Source organism: Saimiri boliviensis, chromosome 13, assembly GCF_048565385.1.
Source record: "Saimiri boliviensis isolate mSaiBol1 chromosome 13, mSaiBol1.pri, whole genome shotgun sequence".
In the NCBI taxonomy this organism is placed as follows: domain Eukaryota; kingdom Metazoa; phylum Chordata; class Mammalia; order Primates; family Cebidae; genus Saimiri; species Saimiri boliviensis.
In genome coordinates this window covers 17,461,426-17,478,379 of record NC_133461.1, presented here as the reverse complement: position 1 = coordinate 17,478,379, position 16,954 = coordinate 17,461,426, and the positions used below count along the sequence as shown (strand labels likewise).

Below are 16,954 nucleotides of genomic sequence, written 5' to 3'. Positions count from 1 at the left end.
TGACCCCACTGATGTGGGCTGTGCAGAGAGATTGCTGAGAATGGAGATAGGCTCATGCTTGCTGGAAACAGTACTCAGTGCCCTTGGGTCCTCAGGTACAACAGCAAAGAAACAGTGCTCAGAAAGGTGCCCCATGCCCTGCTTTACTGCAGAGCATATGGACCAAGCTGGCGAAATCCCGGTTGCCATGACTCTGTAAGTGAAGAGCTGCCCTGCAAAGTGAAAGAATTAACCTTCAAAGAGCAGGCTGTGTGGTTTTCTTCTGTCTCTCACACTTGATATTCCCCAGCTGCCCCAGAAACCTGATGCAATCCCTTGCATTTCCCTGCTAGGCCCATTGTCAATGACGTTCAGTCATCCTGATTGCTTTTCTTTGCTAGCCTACTGAGGGGCACTTGCAGTCTGGCCTGGTGTCTACCCCCAGGATTAGCCTTATCAACCTCAAAGTTTTACATTTGCCAGTGACTTTCTGGGACTTTGACTGATGGACAGTCAGTACAAGATAAGATTCTCAAATGGGAGTCATTACCTGAGGATGAATATTAACTACACCCAAGAGGCACACCAGGCCTGTCAGCATTCTCCAGGCTGACATCCCACTGCTGAGCTGCAAAGTTTAGAAAAGGGGGTTGAGAAGGAAACTGCCAACTATTGAGCACCTATTGTATGGAAGCACCACGCTAGGTGTTTGCACATATGTTGCCGTATTAAAACATAATCTAAGCAAAAACCTAAAACCAGAAAAGGAAATGGAGGCTATGTGTGAAACTCTCACCTTGGATATGGATATCATTGACTCCTCCAAGACTAGTAACGCATAGAATGAGCTCTGAGAATGTTACTGACCTTTGATTGTTGATACTCCGTCTATACCTTAAGCCCTGAAGAACTGAAGATTGACCTTAACGGTGAGCAGCAAAACCAGGGAAGGACACTGGCATGAATCCTCTGAGAATCATTGAGTGATCATTATTTCAAAATTCCACTCTTTGGTTCTTTCCTGAAAGCATGATTTCACTATAATATGTAAAGATTTTTAAAAAAAAAAAAAGTAGATATCAGCCAGGTGCAGTGGCTCATGCCTGTAATCCCAGCACTTTGGGAGCCAGGGTAGGTGGATCACCTGAGGTTAGGAGTTTGAGACCAGCCTGACCAACATAGCAAAGCTCTGTCTCTACTAAAAAATACAGTAATTAACTGGGCATGTTGACGGGTGCCTGTAATCCCAGATACTTGGGAGGCTGAGGTAGGAGAATCGCTTGAACCATGGAGGCAGAGGTTGCAGTGACCTGCAGCACTCCAGTCTGGGAGACACAGTGAGACTCTGTCTCAAAACAAACCAACAAAAAAGTCATGTAGGATTTTGTTATCAGGGACCTTGTATACCCAGGTTAATTGCCTCTCAAAAGAGCGGGCGTCTCTTTCTGGAGGACACGGGCACACTGCCATATTTGCAGTATGTCCCTTCCTTATAAACAGGGTACAAATACTTTGTAAACTCGAGGCCACAAACCACATCCAGACTCCAACATGGATCTAAGCATATGCCATGTATATCTCAGGCACATTTGGCAATCAGATTATTTATGGGACCTGGCAGAGAAGTCTTTATCGGGGTTTTTAGTCACAGTCTTCATGACAGCATCCACTGTGACATTGAACAGGTAAAGTGAATAATAATATATCCAACTTGGAAGGTCAATTCCTGCTCGTATTTCTAATTATTAAATATACCATCATTGAGGGCCTCCCAGTAGAGCAGTGTCCTGCTGTGACGCTAGACTGTTCATTATTCAAGGTTGTTATTTTGTCGTAGGCAAAACAGTGGCACAACACATGTGGAAACCCTATTGCTATTATTAGCTACAGCATCCTTTTTTCAAATAAAATAAGACAAGGTTTTTTGTCTTCTAGTGCTTGTTTCTTCTCTTTTTATTTCAGTTCCATCCTCACTGTTAGAGTTCATTGGCAAATCTCAACACTTTACCAAAATATAACTTTATGAAGGAACATTTTTTAGTATCACCTTAATTGGTTTGTTTCCCTTCTGACCAAACACTTTCCCGTGAAAAAGAAGAAAATCATGGGAACCTCCCATTTGATCTGAAAGAGAAGAAACAAAATTTGAAGCTGCAGAAATAGAAACTCACAGCATACAAGTTTCTATAGGCTCCCGCTAGCCAAAGTTAGACTGTTGACGGCTGTTGTGAGACCTCGGTTCTTGTCTTCTTAGCTTAAAATAATTTAAACAAGAGACACAGCAAAGGAGATGGAATGTGGAACCATTTGTTACAAAGGGGAAAGAGTATTTGAAAGTTAGGTGCAGGACTGGGTGCAGTGGCTCACGCCTGTAATCCCAGAACTTTGAGAGGCCAAGGTGGGCAGATCACCTGAGGTCAGGAGTTTGAGACCAGCCTAGCCATCATGGCAAAACCCCATCTCTCCTCAAAATACAAAAAACTAGCCAGGTGTGGTGGTGTGCCTCTGTAGTCCCAGCGACTCAGGAAGCTGAGCCAGAAGAATCACTTGAACTTGTGAGGCAGAGGTTGCAGTGAGCCAAGATTGTGCCACTGCTCTCCAGCCTGGGCAACAGAGCCAGACTCCATCTCAAAATAAATAAATAATTAAAAAATTAAAGTTAGGTGCAGAATGAACAGTAAACCCTGAGAGAGAGAGAGAGAGAGAGAGAGAGAGAGAGAGAGAACAGAGGGTGGGCTGCTCATAAGGATGAGACAGCATTTATTTTTGCCAGAGAAACTCCCTTTATGAAAATTTATGTGATTATTCATAAGGAAGTGGGAAGAGGTGTTCCTAGTAAGCATGTTCTGGGTGGTCCTCTGGGTGCACATGTGCAGTAGCTATCCATGCTTGTTCATATATTGCATGTCTCATTAGCATCTTAAATCTCCCCCAGGGTTGTGTTTTTCACTATTACAATGAGCAAAGAGTCAGTGTGAGGACAGGTAAAATCAAAATGCACATGCTCTCTATGTGGGAAATCCCCTTCTGAAGATAGCTTTGCTTGAATGAGCTCAGTTACAAAGTGAAAGCTGAGGTCTATTTGGTTGATTGTATGATCATCACGGTTGCTGCATCCCAAGATCATGGTTACTTCATTGGATACCTCTTCTGCCTCAAAAGTAGATGTAAAAATGCCAATATGGGCTGGGCACAGTGGCTCACACCTGTCATCCCAGCACTTTGGGAGACCAAGGTGGGTGGATCACCTGAGGTCAGGAGTTAGAGACCAGCCTGACCAATATGGTGAAATCTCATCTCCATCAAAATTACAAAAAGTAGCCAGGTGTGATGGTGTGTGCTGTAGTATCAGCTACTCAGGATGCTGAGGCAGGAGAATCGCTTGAACCCAGGAGGTTGCAGTGAGCCGAGATTGCACCACTGCACTCCAGCCTGGGCAACAGAACAAGATTCCATCCTCAAAAAAAGGAAAATGCCAATAAAAGAGAAGTGTGGCCATCTAAGTGAGGGGCACATTAATTGTATTATTCAACTGTCCTTGGCCAAGTTTTCTAATAAGGTCTAACTGGATAAACTACATGAATAGCAAGCTTAAGTAGATATGTTATTTTTATAGCCTTGATGTTAACTAGCACACCTGAGAGCCTAAATTATTGAATACTAATCCTAAGACTCTTCAAAGGATGGCCACAGACCCTTTGTCCTTCTGTTTTAAGTCTTTGATTACAAACAGCACTATGACCCACGGCTGTGTTCTAAGAGGCTTCTCAGCATCGTATTCAATTGTTTGGTCAAAGTTCCACACTGCAGGAGAGAGTTCTCCCTCTCCTCAGCTGAAAAGAATGGCGATGCCAATGTGCAGTAACTCTAAAGTACAAGAAATCTGCATCTTGATGTGGTAGTCACTAGGGCTTTTCCCAGATGCTCTAGTTCTCCTCTATTATAAACGCATTCTTGTGACCTCCAAAATTCATCTGTTGAAATCCTAACTTCCAGCGCAATAGTATTAGGAGGTGGGCCTTTTGGAAGGTAATTATGATTGAGTTCATGAGGGTGGAACCCCCATCGTGGGATTATTGACCTTATCAAAAGAAACAAGAGACTAGAGCTTTTCATGAGGGTGGAACCCCCATCATGGGATTATTGACCTTATCAAAAGAAACAAGAGACTAGAGCTTACTCTCTTGGCCATGTGAGGATACAGCAAGACAGCAGCTGATTACAAGCCAGGAAGAAAGACAGCACCAAAAACTGAATCTGCTGTTACCTTGATCCTAGACTTCCCAGCCTCAGGACTGTAAGAAATAAATGTTGTTGAAGCCACCCAGTCTATGGTGTTCTATTATGATAGCCCAAACTGACCAAGACATCCTCCTTCCAGGTACACAGTGGGACTGCACTTTGCCACTCCTTTATAGTTAAATATGGCTTTGTGACTTCATTTAATTAATGAAATATGAGCATGATCCCTAAGAGCCTGTGCATGATTTGCTATGTTCTCTTCTCCCTTCTATGGTGACCTTTAAAGCCTATGGTAGGATGGAGCCTCTGCTGCTTAAGGTCTCTGAGAGACTGTATTGAGTAGACACAACAGCTGTCACATGACAGAGACATCAACTTTTATATTGCTAAGCTACTAAGATTTTGGAGTTACTTGTTACTTCACCATAACATAGCCTATCCTAACTAATACAACAACAACGATTATTCACTTGTATTAAGAGAAACTAAGTGTATTAGTCTGTTCTCACACTGCTAATGAAGACATACCTGAGACTGGGTAATTTATAAAGGAAAGAGATTTAATTGACTTACAGTTCCGCAGGGCTGAGGAGGCCTCAGGAAACTCACAATCATGATAGAAGGGGAAACAAACACGTCCTTCTTCACTTGGTAGCAGCAAAGAAAGCTACAGAGCAAAGGCAGGGAAAAAGCCCCTTATAAAACCATCAGGTCTCATGAGAACTCACAATATCATGAAAACAGCATGAAGGCAACTCCCCCCATGATTCAGTTACCTCCTACCAGGTCCCTCCCATGACAACATGTGGGAATTTGGGAAACTACAATTCAAGATGATATCTTGGTGGGGACAGAGCCAAACCATATCACTAATCAATGGTATGCCTATGACCAATATGAATAGGATAATGACTACTGATGCTTCATCAAAAAATATGTTCCCAAATTGTGGGGTTTTTTTTTCCATGAATAAGAATGGATTTCATTGACCAATTCACTTTCTTCTATTTCTTTTCAAAATTAGCAGCACAAATTTTTGAGATTGTAGACATTAAATAGCACTGCAGTCTGTGGTTCTTCTTTCGCAAAAACAGCCTTCAGCCTTCCAGCTCCATCACATGAAGCCTCCTGATCCAGAGACAGTTACCTCTTCCAAGCTAATACCTCTCCTGGAATTCAGTCCATTCACTGGTATTGTAACTATTTTTGTGTCTGGCTATTTAGCATTCTCTACCTCTGGATACAACATTTTCAAGAGTCGTAGAGATTGAGGGGAAACACAATCAAATGCACATTATTATTCCAAGAGAAATGTCTGTCTTAAATTTCTGACTCCCCTTGTCTCCAAGTGAGCTATTCTGGAGATGTTAGAATGAACCACAAAAGGTCCTATTTTTCTATTTTCCCAAGCCTAGAGCAAACTTAAATCACCTGTTCCAGGCTTTCTTTCTCATCCTGTTCCACAGTTTCTCCGGAGTTAAAGTGAAGCCAAAGCCAGTTTATCTTCCAACACCACAAAAAGTCAAGAAAGAGTAAACTACATCTACTTCATAATATAAAAATGTCCCAGGGCTGAGGGCGGTGACTCATTCCTGTAATCCTAGTACTTTGTGAGGCTGAGGCAGGAGGATTTCTCAAGCCCAGGAATTTGATACCAGCCTAGGCAATATAGCGATATTAGCGAGGCATGCCAGCATGTGCCTGTGGCCCCAGCTACTCAGGAAACTGAGGTGGGAGGATCACTTGAGCTCTGGAGGTCGAGGCTACAGTGAGCCAAGATTATACCACTGCACTCCTGGGCAACAGAGAAAGATCCTGTCTCAAAAAAAAAAAAAAAAAATCCCACAAAATCCCACATTTTCCTCTGAAATTAATTATCATATTAGTTCTGCTACAGTCCTACATCAAGTTTTGGTGCCTCTATTAAACTCAGGGGAGAGGAATAGAAAAACAATACTTTTCTTCTCTTTGCTTTCTTCTTGGAAATACATTGTTTCACTTATTTACTTTCCCGCCCTGCTGATTTTGTCAACATTTGAAGGTACGTGGGGTGGTGAAATATTTGGTTGAACAGTGTCCCTTGCCATACCCCCAAATTCCCAGAAGTATAGAACGTGACCTTATTTAGAAATAGGGTCATTGCAGATGTCATTTGTTAAACTGAGGTGATATTGGAGGAGTTTTAATCCAGTATTGGTGCCCTTATAAGAAGAAGTGAAGAGAGCCAGAGATGGAAAGGTATGGAGGGACGATGGCCATGTGATAACCAACGTAAAGATTGAAGCTATGCAGTTGCAAGCCAAGGAACGCCAAGAATTGCCAGCAACCATCAGAAGCCAAAAGAGAGTCATGTTCAGACTCTTTCTCTAAACCTCCAGTATGGAATCAAATCTACCAATTCCTTGATTTTGGATTCTGGCATCTAGAACTGTGAGAAAGTAAATTCTTGATATTTTAAGCCACGAATTTGTGTTCCCTTGTTACAGCAGCCCTAGGAAACTAAAACAGTGTCTTTTAATTATGTTCTCCCTACTACTTCTCAGACAGCTTGGCATTTTTATAAGGAGTCTTTATACACTGGTCTCACAAGTTCCTGCATTTTACATCTTAATGCTTTTCAGGCCTGTTTCCTGAGTTGAGCAAAATAGGATATGAGACCTGAACTCTTCTTTCTCCAAATATCAAGAACAGAAGCAATATCTTGTTCACCTTTTAATGTCTCCATCAACACCTTCTCAGAACCTATAACAGCACTCAGCCCCATAGCAGGGCCTCAAAAATACTTAAGAAAATCACAGAACTAACACTAGACATTATTCTCCTTCTTCTGTCATCTCCTACCAAAAGTGGTTTAGAATAACTGAATCACCAAGTTATTAGTGTTGGCTCACTTCGTGGCCAATTATCAAACAATAAACTGGGTCATTTTAACAGTCAATCTAAGTCAGTCCATCCACATATGGGTGCCAACTATTCCACAGTCCATTAATGCTGTTCCCTTCAATGATTATATCAGGGCAACCAAATGAACATCCAATTGCCAGAGCCAGGTTTGGGGTATTCGAAGTAACAGACCATCATTAATCACTGAGGATGGAATGAGAAACCTCAGATCTAGGAGGCAAAAGTGAAAGCTAAAACTGTCCTATTGATGTGAAAGAGTGAGACTCTGTGTGCACACAGCCATGTCATATTGACTGGGTACACAGGCCACATCCCTCAACAGAATTTCTGTTTATTCATTTGCTATTAATCTTAATGAGTTGGCTGGCAGGTGAAATAGCTACTGGCTTCCCATATACATGCCACTTTCTTTCCAAGCATAGGGCAAAGCCAACGTACTCCTTTGGGCTAGGAAAGAGTCCTAATTACCTAAGGATCAGCACATTTCAATATGTGCTGATAATAGGGACTAAGTCTCTCTACTGAAATGCAACAAAAACAGTTTTCTGTTTCATGCACAAAGAGAAAGCCAATCGAAGGTCTTCTCCCAAATCACTTAATGACTGGAGGTTCTCCAGTCATAGTCAGATTCCTCACAGACAACCAATGGTGTTCAAAGCATCTCTTTCAGCATTAATCTTTCTATTTCGTGATGTTTGGGAGATCTTTTAATTAGATCAGCTACTTTGCCATTCCCTTAAGTATTGTATCGAGAGGTACCTGTTGGATTCTTACAGGTCTCAGGAAGACAGCCCCATTTCTTAGTGATAGCTAGGAAATATATATAGCTGCTTTCAAAGCTCTGTTGCTTTCTGGGACAAGGAGTTTATCTTCTTATTTCTTCTCTGTGGCTAGTCGTTAAATGTCGAAGGTCTTGGCTAATTCTGGGTACTGTAATCTGCAGTGAATCTGAAAGAAGGGAAAGTCAACAAAAAGCCAGACTGTGGATCTTCATTTTCTCATTTCGGGAATGGGCTGGTCACAGGGGTAGAATCATTAATTGTCTGCCTTGCGATTCAGAAAGGGTCTTGAACTTTTCAATGATTTCCCCGCAGATTATCTTTGAAAATTCAAATACCCTGGGGGAGATAAACCTCCTTTATCAGAACTTTAAAAAAAAAATCCACTGAGGCATTCATCAGGGTACTGAAGCAATAATAATTTTCATACACCAGGACAAACAGGGCCCTGACAGTGCCCTGTTAGGTAGGTACAGAATGTGGAGTCAGAAAGAATCCAAAGAGTTTAGAGGATTGGATCCTCATCTCTGAGCAGGCAAAATACTGTTCTCTCCATTTCAGAGATAAGACAACTGAGTCCCCCGGGATTAAAAATGGAACCCTATTGAACACCAGGAAGGTACTAGATGCTTGGAAACCTTTTATGAGCGAAGGATAGACTAGAACATAAAAGGGCAAGAGATGGCTACCTAGCTTCACGATTTACCCGAGTTGTCTCTACTATGTGAAAATGCCATACTACCTGGGAAGGTGACCCTTTAGGCCAGCAATAGTTGGGGCTGTGAAGACCTAGAGGCCAAAAAGAGGGTCTGGATAGAGATGAGAAGCAACGTACAGAGGCAGGGACACTGAAGGCTCTGAATATCTGGATCCAAATGTTGAGAAATGTTACAAGTCAGAAACAGAAAATCAAATATTGCAGGTTCTCACTTATAAGTGGGAGCTAAATAATGTGTACATATAGACAAAAGGTGTGGACTGATGGACAGTGGACACGCAGAAGGGAAAAGGGACAAGACAGGGGAAAGTGATGGGAAATCACTCAAGGCGTACAATGTACATTACCGTGGTGATGACTACACGAAAAACCAAGATTTTGCCATTACATAATATACACATGTAACCCAGTTGCCTCTGCGCCCCCCTAAATTTATATAAATGCTAAAAAGAACTGCAAAGAGGCTGGGCGCGGTGGCTCAAGCCTGTAATCCCAGCACTTTGGGAGGCCGAGGCGGGTGGATCACGAGGTCAAGAGATCGAGACCATCCTGGTCAACATGGTGAAACCCCGTCTCTACTAAAAATACTAAAAATTAGCTGGGCATGGTGGCGTGTGCCTGTAATCCCAGCTACTCAGGAGGCTGAGGCAGGAGAATTGCCTGAACCCAGGAGGCGGAGGTTGTGGTGAGCTGAGATCACGCCATTGCACTCCAGCCTGGGCAACAAGAGCGAAACTCCGTCTCAAAAAAAAAAAAAAAAAAAAAAAAAAAAAAAAAGAACTGCGAAGAAGAAAAGTCTGAGCTTACCTCCCTATCACTTGGAAACCAGCTCTAGTATTGATTTTATTCCTGTATTCCGGACAGATCATTTGATGAGTAGCTGGGGGAAGCGTGGTCCAAAGGAGAACAAAGCAGGGTAAAAAATGAGCAAAGCCAGAGATTTTCTATGTAAAATTCAGTGTTCTAAAACCTCTACACTAACATTCCAGGTCAGAGAATCTGTGATATGTCCTGGACCTGAGCCACCACACCATCATAGACACAGCCATCTATCAGCTACCAATATCTGTATATCAGGAACAGAAAAGGCATGCTCATGATGACTTAAGCAAAGATTTGTTTTTATCACAACCAAGAAATGCCATGCTGTTTCAGTGACTCAGTGGTGTCGGGCCAATGCTGCTGTAATTCTCTAGGCTTCTCCATTGGTTTGTCAGATGGCAGCAGCAGCAGCTTCAAGGTTCAGAGCTCACACTGTGTTCAAGGGCAGGAAGCTGAGGATAAGGCTGGAAGGTTTTCTGTGACTTCCTCTTATTAGAGAGGCAAAATTTTTCCTGGAAGGTCCAAGAAGACTTTCTAACATTCTCCCTAATGTGTATAACATTCCCATCCTCAGACCAGGGACTGCATATACATTCCCTAAGACCAACACAACCCCACCGGATGCCTGTTCAAAGTGTTTACCCTTGCTCCATCCAAAAGGCATGGAAGATCCGGAGCTGGCACTTTTGGGGACTGTACCTTCTATTGCTAATGGGATCCAGGTAGACTGAGTTCTAGGTTCTGGCCAGCACAAGCAGGAGGCTGCTGGGGCTGCCAGTCAAGAGAAAACAATCTGTCCCAGGCACGCAGCCTCTCCAAATTTAGAAGCAACAGCTAGCCTTTCCAGAGGCCACTTTGAAAATGTTAGAAAATGATAATTAGACTTTGTGCTTCTACCAAGCCTTTTGTCCCAGGAGCTCAGGGCACTTCTGTGCATCGTCTCATGAATCCTCACCACACCATTCGAGGCAGCCAGCAGCTGTTGTCATCTTTATACTCGGGATGAAAGAACTGAGATGTGAGAACAGGTCAATGTCTTGCCTAGTGTCATATACTCAATTGAGTAACCAGCAGCAGAGGACAGGATCTAAACTCACCACTGAAGACCTGGGGCAAGTACTTGGATGGAATTTACTTACCCAGAAAGCATCAGACTTGCAAGGTGACTTGACAGAAGAATGTCAGAGCTCTGTGCAAAGAGGTGAGAGGAGCAGAGCACAAGCCATGATTCACTATCTGGGGACCTTGGGCAAGTCACTTATACTTTCTGAACACTTCCTTATCTAAAAAATGAGAGTGACATCTACCACATCGAATTTCACTTGGCTGTTTCAATGACGAAAGAAGTGTTTTAAGCCAAACCATGTGACCTAGGACATTTTATAAAATCTAAGTTAATATAAGCATTGTTATTTGAGAGGATTTGTAAAACTAACATTTAAAATGAGCCTGCAGCTGTTGGCTCACAGCGATCATCCTAAATTGCAACCAGACAATTATAGAAGATGCATCCTAGGGGATGATCAAGAAGTTCCTTTTTGCCATTCAAAGTGCTATGAACATTTTCAGCACTTACTCTATGGAAGGTGCTAGGAGGCACACAATGACAACTGGGCTTTGCCCGTGTCCTCTAGGAAATACAGTCTGGAAGAGGAGACACATAAACCATGCCTTTCACTGAGAGGCAAAATGAAACAAAACATATATATAGCCAAGGAGGCCAAATGTAGGGGGCCCAGAGGAGGCTTGGGTCAATTCCCACTCAGCAACTCAGAGGAAGCTTTGGGGAAGTTGCAGCGTGATAGGCAAAGAGACCCCGAGTGGCAGGAATATTGCAGTGGGGAGAAATGGAAACCAAGAACATGCAATATCATATGACTAGAGAAAAAGGTCCATAGAAGGTTGCAGACATTCGAATAAAAAGGTTGTGCAACATGGTATTAAGTGGGAATTTTTTTTCCTGTTGTCTTGGAATTGTGGCCAAGGTCCATAGCTGATGTCAGAGAGGGTCCTAATTATCTCATGCTCCAAGTTCAAGGAGACATCAGAAGTTGAGGATGGCCACCTCTCTGGTGGGTTTATTGAGGTGTGTTCACAACCAGTTCCACTACTTCCTACCCCTATTCTGGAAAGCTGAGCGAGAGAGAGTGGTGCTTGGACTTTGGTAGTATAGGGTTCATGTGAATGGCCCCTTCTCTTAAGGAGAAAAGAAGAAGAAAGTATCTTACCTAAAAAGGCTGAGGGTGGAGGGTGGGTGATGCCTGCAAGATGAAAAAAACTGTAATTTCTTGTACCCCAACCAGATTCTAGCTGCACTGTAGAACTTTCAAGGCACTCACCAGTAGAGTGTAGGACTCAAGAATATTCTGGAAGCGAAGTGTGTTGCCTTATCAAAAGGAGGTACCTAATACTTGTTGATGTTTAGGGGATATATTTGTTTATTCTCATGCTGCTGTGAAGAAATACTCAAGAATGGGTAATCTATAAAGAAAAGAGGTTGAATTGACTTGCAGTTCCACATGGTTGTGGAGGCCTCAGGAATAGCAGCAGAAGGGGAAGTAAACACATCCTTTTTCACATGGTGTCAGGAGAGAGAAGTGCCAAGCACAGGTGGAGGAAAGCCCCTTATAAAAGCACCACATTCTGTGAGAAGTCACTCACTATCACGAGAACAGCATGGGGGAACCAGTCCCATGATTTCATCCCCTCCCACAATGTCCCTCACCCAACACGTGGGGATCACAGTTCACATTACAGTTCAGGATGAGATTTGGGTGGGGACACAGAGCCAGATCAAATCAGGGGGACTATCTGAAGAAGGACTCCCATCTTTTCCAGGCCTGGTGGTGTTCCTAGACAAGAGATCTTTTGGGGTTGCCCCACACGTTTAGGCTGAAAGAGACAGACATGGGCTAGCTGTGGTGGTTCATGGTTGTAATCACAACACTTTGGAATGCTGACGTGGGAGGATCACTTGAGCCCTGGAATTTGAGACTTGCCTCGTCAACATAGCAAGACTCAATCTCTATTAAAAAAAAAAAAAAAAAAAAAAAAAAAAAAAAAAAAAAAAATTTTAAAAGCCAAGTATGTGATGTGTGCCTGTGGTCTCAGCTACTCAGTAGCAAGATGGCTTGAGCACAGTTCAAGGCAGCAGTGAGCTAGGGTCCTGCTACTGCACTCCAGCTTGGGCAACAAGGCAAGACTTTGTCTCTACAAAAAATTACAAAAAAAAAAAAAAAAAAAAAGCCTGGCATGGCAGCACATGACTATAGTCCTAGCTACCTGGCAGGCTGAAGCAGGAGGATGGCTTGAGCCCAGGAGGTTGAGGCTGCAGTGAGCCACGATCATGCCACTGCACTCCAGCCTTTGTGACAGAGCCAGACCTTGTCTCCAAAATTAATAATAATAAATTAATGAAATAAAATAAGAGCAGAGGTGCGGTACACATTAACAATAAATAAATAAAATAAACAAATGAAATGGGCCAGAAACCGCAGCTTATACCTGTAATCCCAGCCCTTTGAAAGGCCAAAGCACAAGGATTGCTTGAGGCCGGTAGTTTAAGACCAGTCTAGGCAACATAGCAAGACCTCATCTCTACAAAAAAAAAAAAAAAAAAGACAGACAAAAAGAAGAAAAAAAAAAAACCACACAGGGCCATTTACAGCCATACATTCTATCTGATCTAGGAAGGCAATCAGATCTAGCCTGCTTAGTACTTGGATGGGAGATTGCCCGGGAATACTGGGTGTTGCAGGCCAGGTCCATGGCTCCAGCCTCACCTGAGGAAAAAAGTGTTCAGGGAATTTAAATCAAACGTTGAACAATGGGGCTGGGCGTGGTAGCTCAGGTCTGTAATCCTAGCACTTTGGGAGGCCGAGGTGTGTGGATCACCTGAGGTCAGGAGTTCAAGAGCAGCCTGACCAACATGATGAACTCCCGTCCCTACTAAAAATATAAAGATTAGCTGGACGTGCTGATGCGCACCTGTCGTCGCAGTTACTTGGGAGGCTGAGGCAGGAGAATCCCTTGAACCTAGGGGGCAGAGGCTGCAGTGAGTGGAGATCATGCCACTGCACCTCAGCCTGGGTGACACAGTGAGATTCTGCCTCAAAAAAATAATAGCAAAGATAGTAATAAATGCTAATTAAAAATTTTTTTCGAACAATGAACAGGACTGAAATGAAATTGCTCTAATATCCCCACGCAAAACAAAAACAAAAACCCAGCAACCTGGAACCACGGATACACTGGGGAAGGGAACCTGAACCCCTGAAACGTCAGGCAAACACTAGAGAAGGAAGGACCTTCGGATCAGCAATGGGAAAGCCGGCCCACTCAGCCAGCACAAAAGCTCGCCCCCAGGGAGAAACAGGAAGATCCTAGCTCTTCTTTTCTCTCTCTAGCGGCCATCATCTTCCCTCCCGAGAAAAGGGAAGAAAGGGTGGCACAGCCCCAGAGGAGTCTGGCTTTGCTTTGCTTCCACCTGCGGACAAGGCTCTTTGCAGAGAAAGCCCAGCCTCCCCACGCCTGGCCCCGCAGGCAGTCTCGCTTTCGGCCACCGGAGGGCGCTCTCCTCCTCCCCGGCCTCCAGCCACACCTGGCCAGGGGGCCTCCTTGCCCCACACCTGCAGCCCAGACGCGCACTCAATGCACAGCGGCGGAACCTGCAAGATGGGCCACAGCACGCTCCACTGCCAGCTGCTTAGCTTTTTAAAACAGGCCAGCATAGATGTTCACAATTATTCTCCCCTCAACGGTGGACACTGTCAGGTCAGCAATCCCTAGGAAGCTCCCAAAGGCACTGTTGGAAGACTTTCCCAGAGCTCAGACTCATCAGGAGGGGAAAATCGGTTCTCTGGCTGCCCCTGGCAGCGGGGCTCCCCCATCCCAGGCTTAAAATAGGGCGGAAACTCATTGACATCGAAGGACACAGAGTCCCTTCCTACTGACGTTCGCTGTGGTGCTGAGGGGCCCAGTGAAGGAGAGCAAAGGGGCTTCCAGATCTGAGACATCACCAGAGAGGGAAGGTGGCCACCTTTATTTTTGCTTTGACAGTTATGAAAATATCCAGAGGAAGGATGGCTCTGCACAAGGCAATAATTCCCAAATGGCACCAAACTGGCTGCTCCCCAAAGTCCATGTGTTCACTCCACACCCTCAAATAAACACACACACCCACCAACACCCTGTGTTATTTGTCTTCAGTGAGTCAGAAAGAAGGCTTTAAGATAAGGCAGGGTGAAACTCGGACAGCTAGTACCCAAAACTCCTCTTCAACATTAATGAGAGATTTGTTTGTATGTTTCTGCCCCCTAAAGGTAACTAATTCCCATGACTTTGCTTTAGCCACGGGAATGGAGTGGCTTTTAGAATAGAAACAGCTTCAACTTACGTAAACTTTGAGATAAACAAGAACTATCACAGCACATAAAAACAAAAACTACCAGCAAGTTAAAATAACCCCTATGAAGAAAAAGGAATTTCACATTATGAAAGTTTAAAAAAAAAAATCTGGGGGATGCTTGAGCTAAAATCTTGTAAATTGCTCCAGAATATTGTCAAACCACATGCCCAGAACGTACTGTATACATTCATAGTGCTGTCAAACAAGTGGACGATCATTATTGGATGAGTGCTTTGTCAACCAAAGCCTGGCTCACATAGAGACCACAAAGGTTTCTAACCCTTTAGTGCTGGAGCCTGGACCCCTTTGTTTGGGATACTTGTAGGACGTGAACATTGGCATCTTACTACAGATGCTAAAGAACACATCTGTCCAGCCCCTCCTTCCCACAGCAGAACACCATGGATTAAATCTGAAACAGTACACATGTTCACACCTGGAAAATTGGGCTGAGTCTGTCTGGAGACATCATCTGTCTGAATCCTATGCACTAGTATGAAAACTGATTTGTGTATTTTCTATAGTGGTTCTCACTCTCATGCTAAGCTTTATGTTTCTGAAATCACACCACGGCCACCCATTTTAAGGAAGAAGGAAGTTAGAAACATTACGGAAATTAAGATTGGAAGACAAAGATTATGTAATGGTTAATCTTATGTGTCAACTTGGCCAGGCTATAATGCCTTATTGTTTGGCCAAACACTAGACTAGATGTCGCTGTGAAAGAATTTTGTAAATGTGATTAATATTTCAGTTGATTTTGAGTAAAGGAGATTACCCTCCATAATATGGGTGGGCCTTGTCCAATCAGGTGAAGGCCTCCAGAGCAAAGACTGAGGTTTATCAAAAAAGGAGGAATTCTGCCTCGAGACTACAACATCAGCTCTTCCCTGACCTTGCATGCTGGTCTGCTCTAAGATTTCAAATTTGCCAGTTCCCACAACGGTGTGAGCTAATTTTTTCAAACATTTCTCTCTCTCTCTCTCTCTCTCTCTCTCTCTCTCTCTCTCTCTCGTGTGTGTGTGTGTGTGTGTGTATGTGTGTGTTTGTATGTCCTATTGGTTCTGTTTCTATGGAGAACGCTTATTGATACAGATTTCAAGTGAATCTATTTATTTTATACATGTTATAAATTAAAATGACAATGAGACATTAAGTGCTGCCATTCTACATGATATTACACATATCCCAGACTTCTGATTATGTTTAAGTGCCCAGACCCTCCTTAATTCCCCATGTGCCACACTGGAAGTTGATCTGACCCCCCACCTATAGGTGTGGTCCTGATGGGTCTAACGGTGAGCCATCCCCTTCCCAATGATTGGCTTGGGGAGGGGTCATGTGATTTATAAAGACCAATGAGCTCCGAGAAGAGGTTTGCTGTAAACTTTTACTAAGGTTTGTCATTATTTTTCCAAGAGGTTTTTCAGAAGCAGTATTCTGTCTCCCCTGTTGGAGGAGAATAAAGAAGCAGTAGCTATTGCCGTGATGCCCCCATCGGTGGTGGCAATCCCTGGCACCAGCCCTTTGATAGAAAATAACATGAGCTTTTAAGGATGTTTTTGAGCTGGTTGAATCTCCCAGCCCCAAAGCCTGCACTGACCTAGGTTTTCTTTTAGGTGAGCCAATACATTTTCTTATTATGGAAGCCAGCTTGAGCCTGGCTTCTTGAGAGTTGCAGCCAAATGACCAAGTTTCCTTGCCCTTAATTTCTTCTCTGCAAACTGAGAGAGTAGAACTGGATAATCTGAGCCCTCCTCAGACTCTCGATGTCTGTGAATTGCACATTCAGGTACTAGCACTAACAATATTAACATTTGTCAATTACAAAGAAGGTAAATGTTATTATAGGTATGTTTCTAAATACACTTTCATTTTTAGAAACAGTAAAATGACATGTTAAGTCCATAAAGTATAATTTAATGCCATTTTTTCCAGTAGTCTTAACCCTAGTGAACTACTACTGTCAGCAACAATAACTTTCACTATTTTTTTTAATACAGGAAAAGCTCTAACAAGTGAACAATAAAAAGAAAAACCTAATAGAAAAATGGGAAAAGGCTAAGAACAAACAGTTCCCAGCAAAGAAAATCCAAATGAATC

At 43.3% G+C, this 16,954-nt stretch overlaps 1 long non-coding RNA gene across 1 annotated transcript in view; it reads right to left on the bottom strand.

The window, feature by feature from the left end:
- The window catches only part of LOC141580769 (uncharacterized), a 37,117-nt gene that overhangs the window by 7,294 nt on the left and 12,869 nt on the right, over nucleotides 1-16,954 (bottom strand). Inside the window, exons 4-5 of the long non-coding RNA XR_012513083.1 lie at nucleotides 2,027-4,888; nucleotides 847-1,017 (exon numbers count right to left, since the gene is read on the bottom strand). This is a non-coding gene — a long non-coding RNA (uncharacterized LOC141580769). The remainder of the gene's footprint in view (nucleotides 1-846; nucleotides 1,018-2,026; nucleotides 4,889-16,954) is intronic.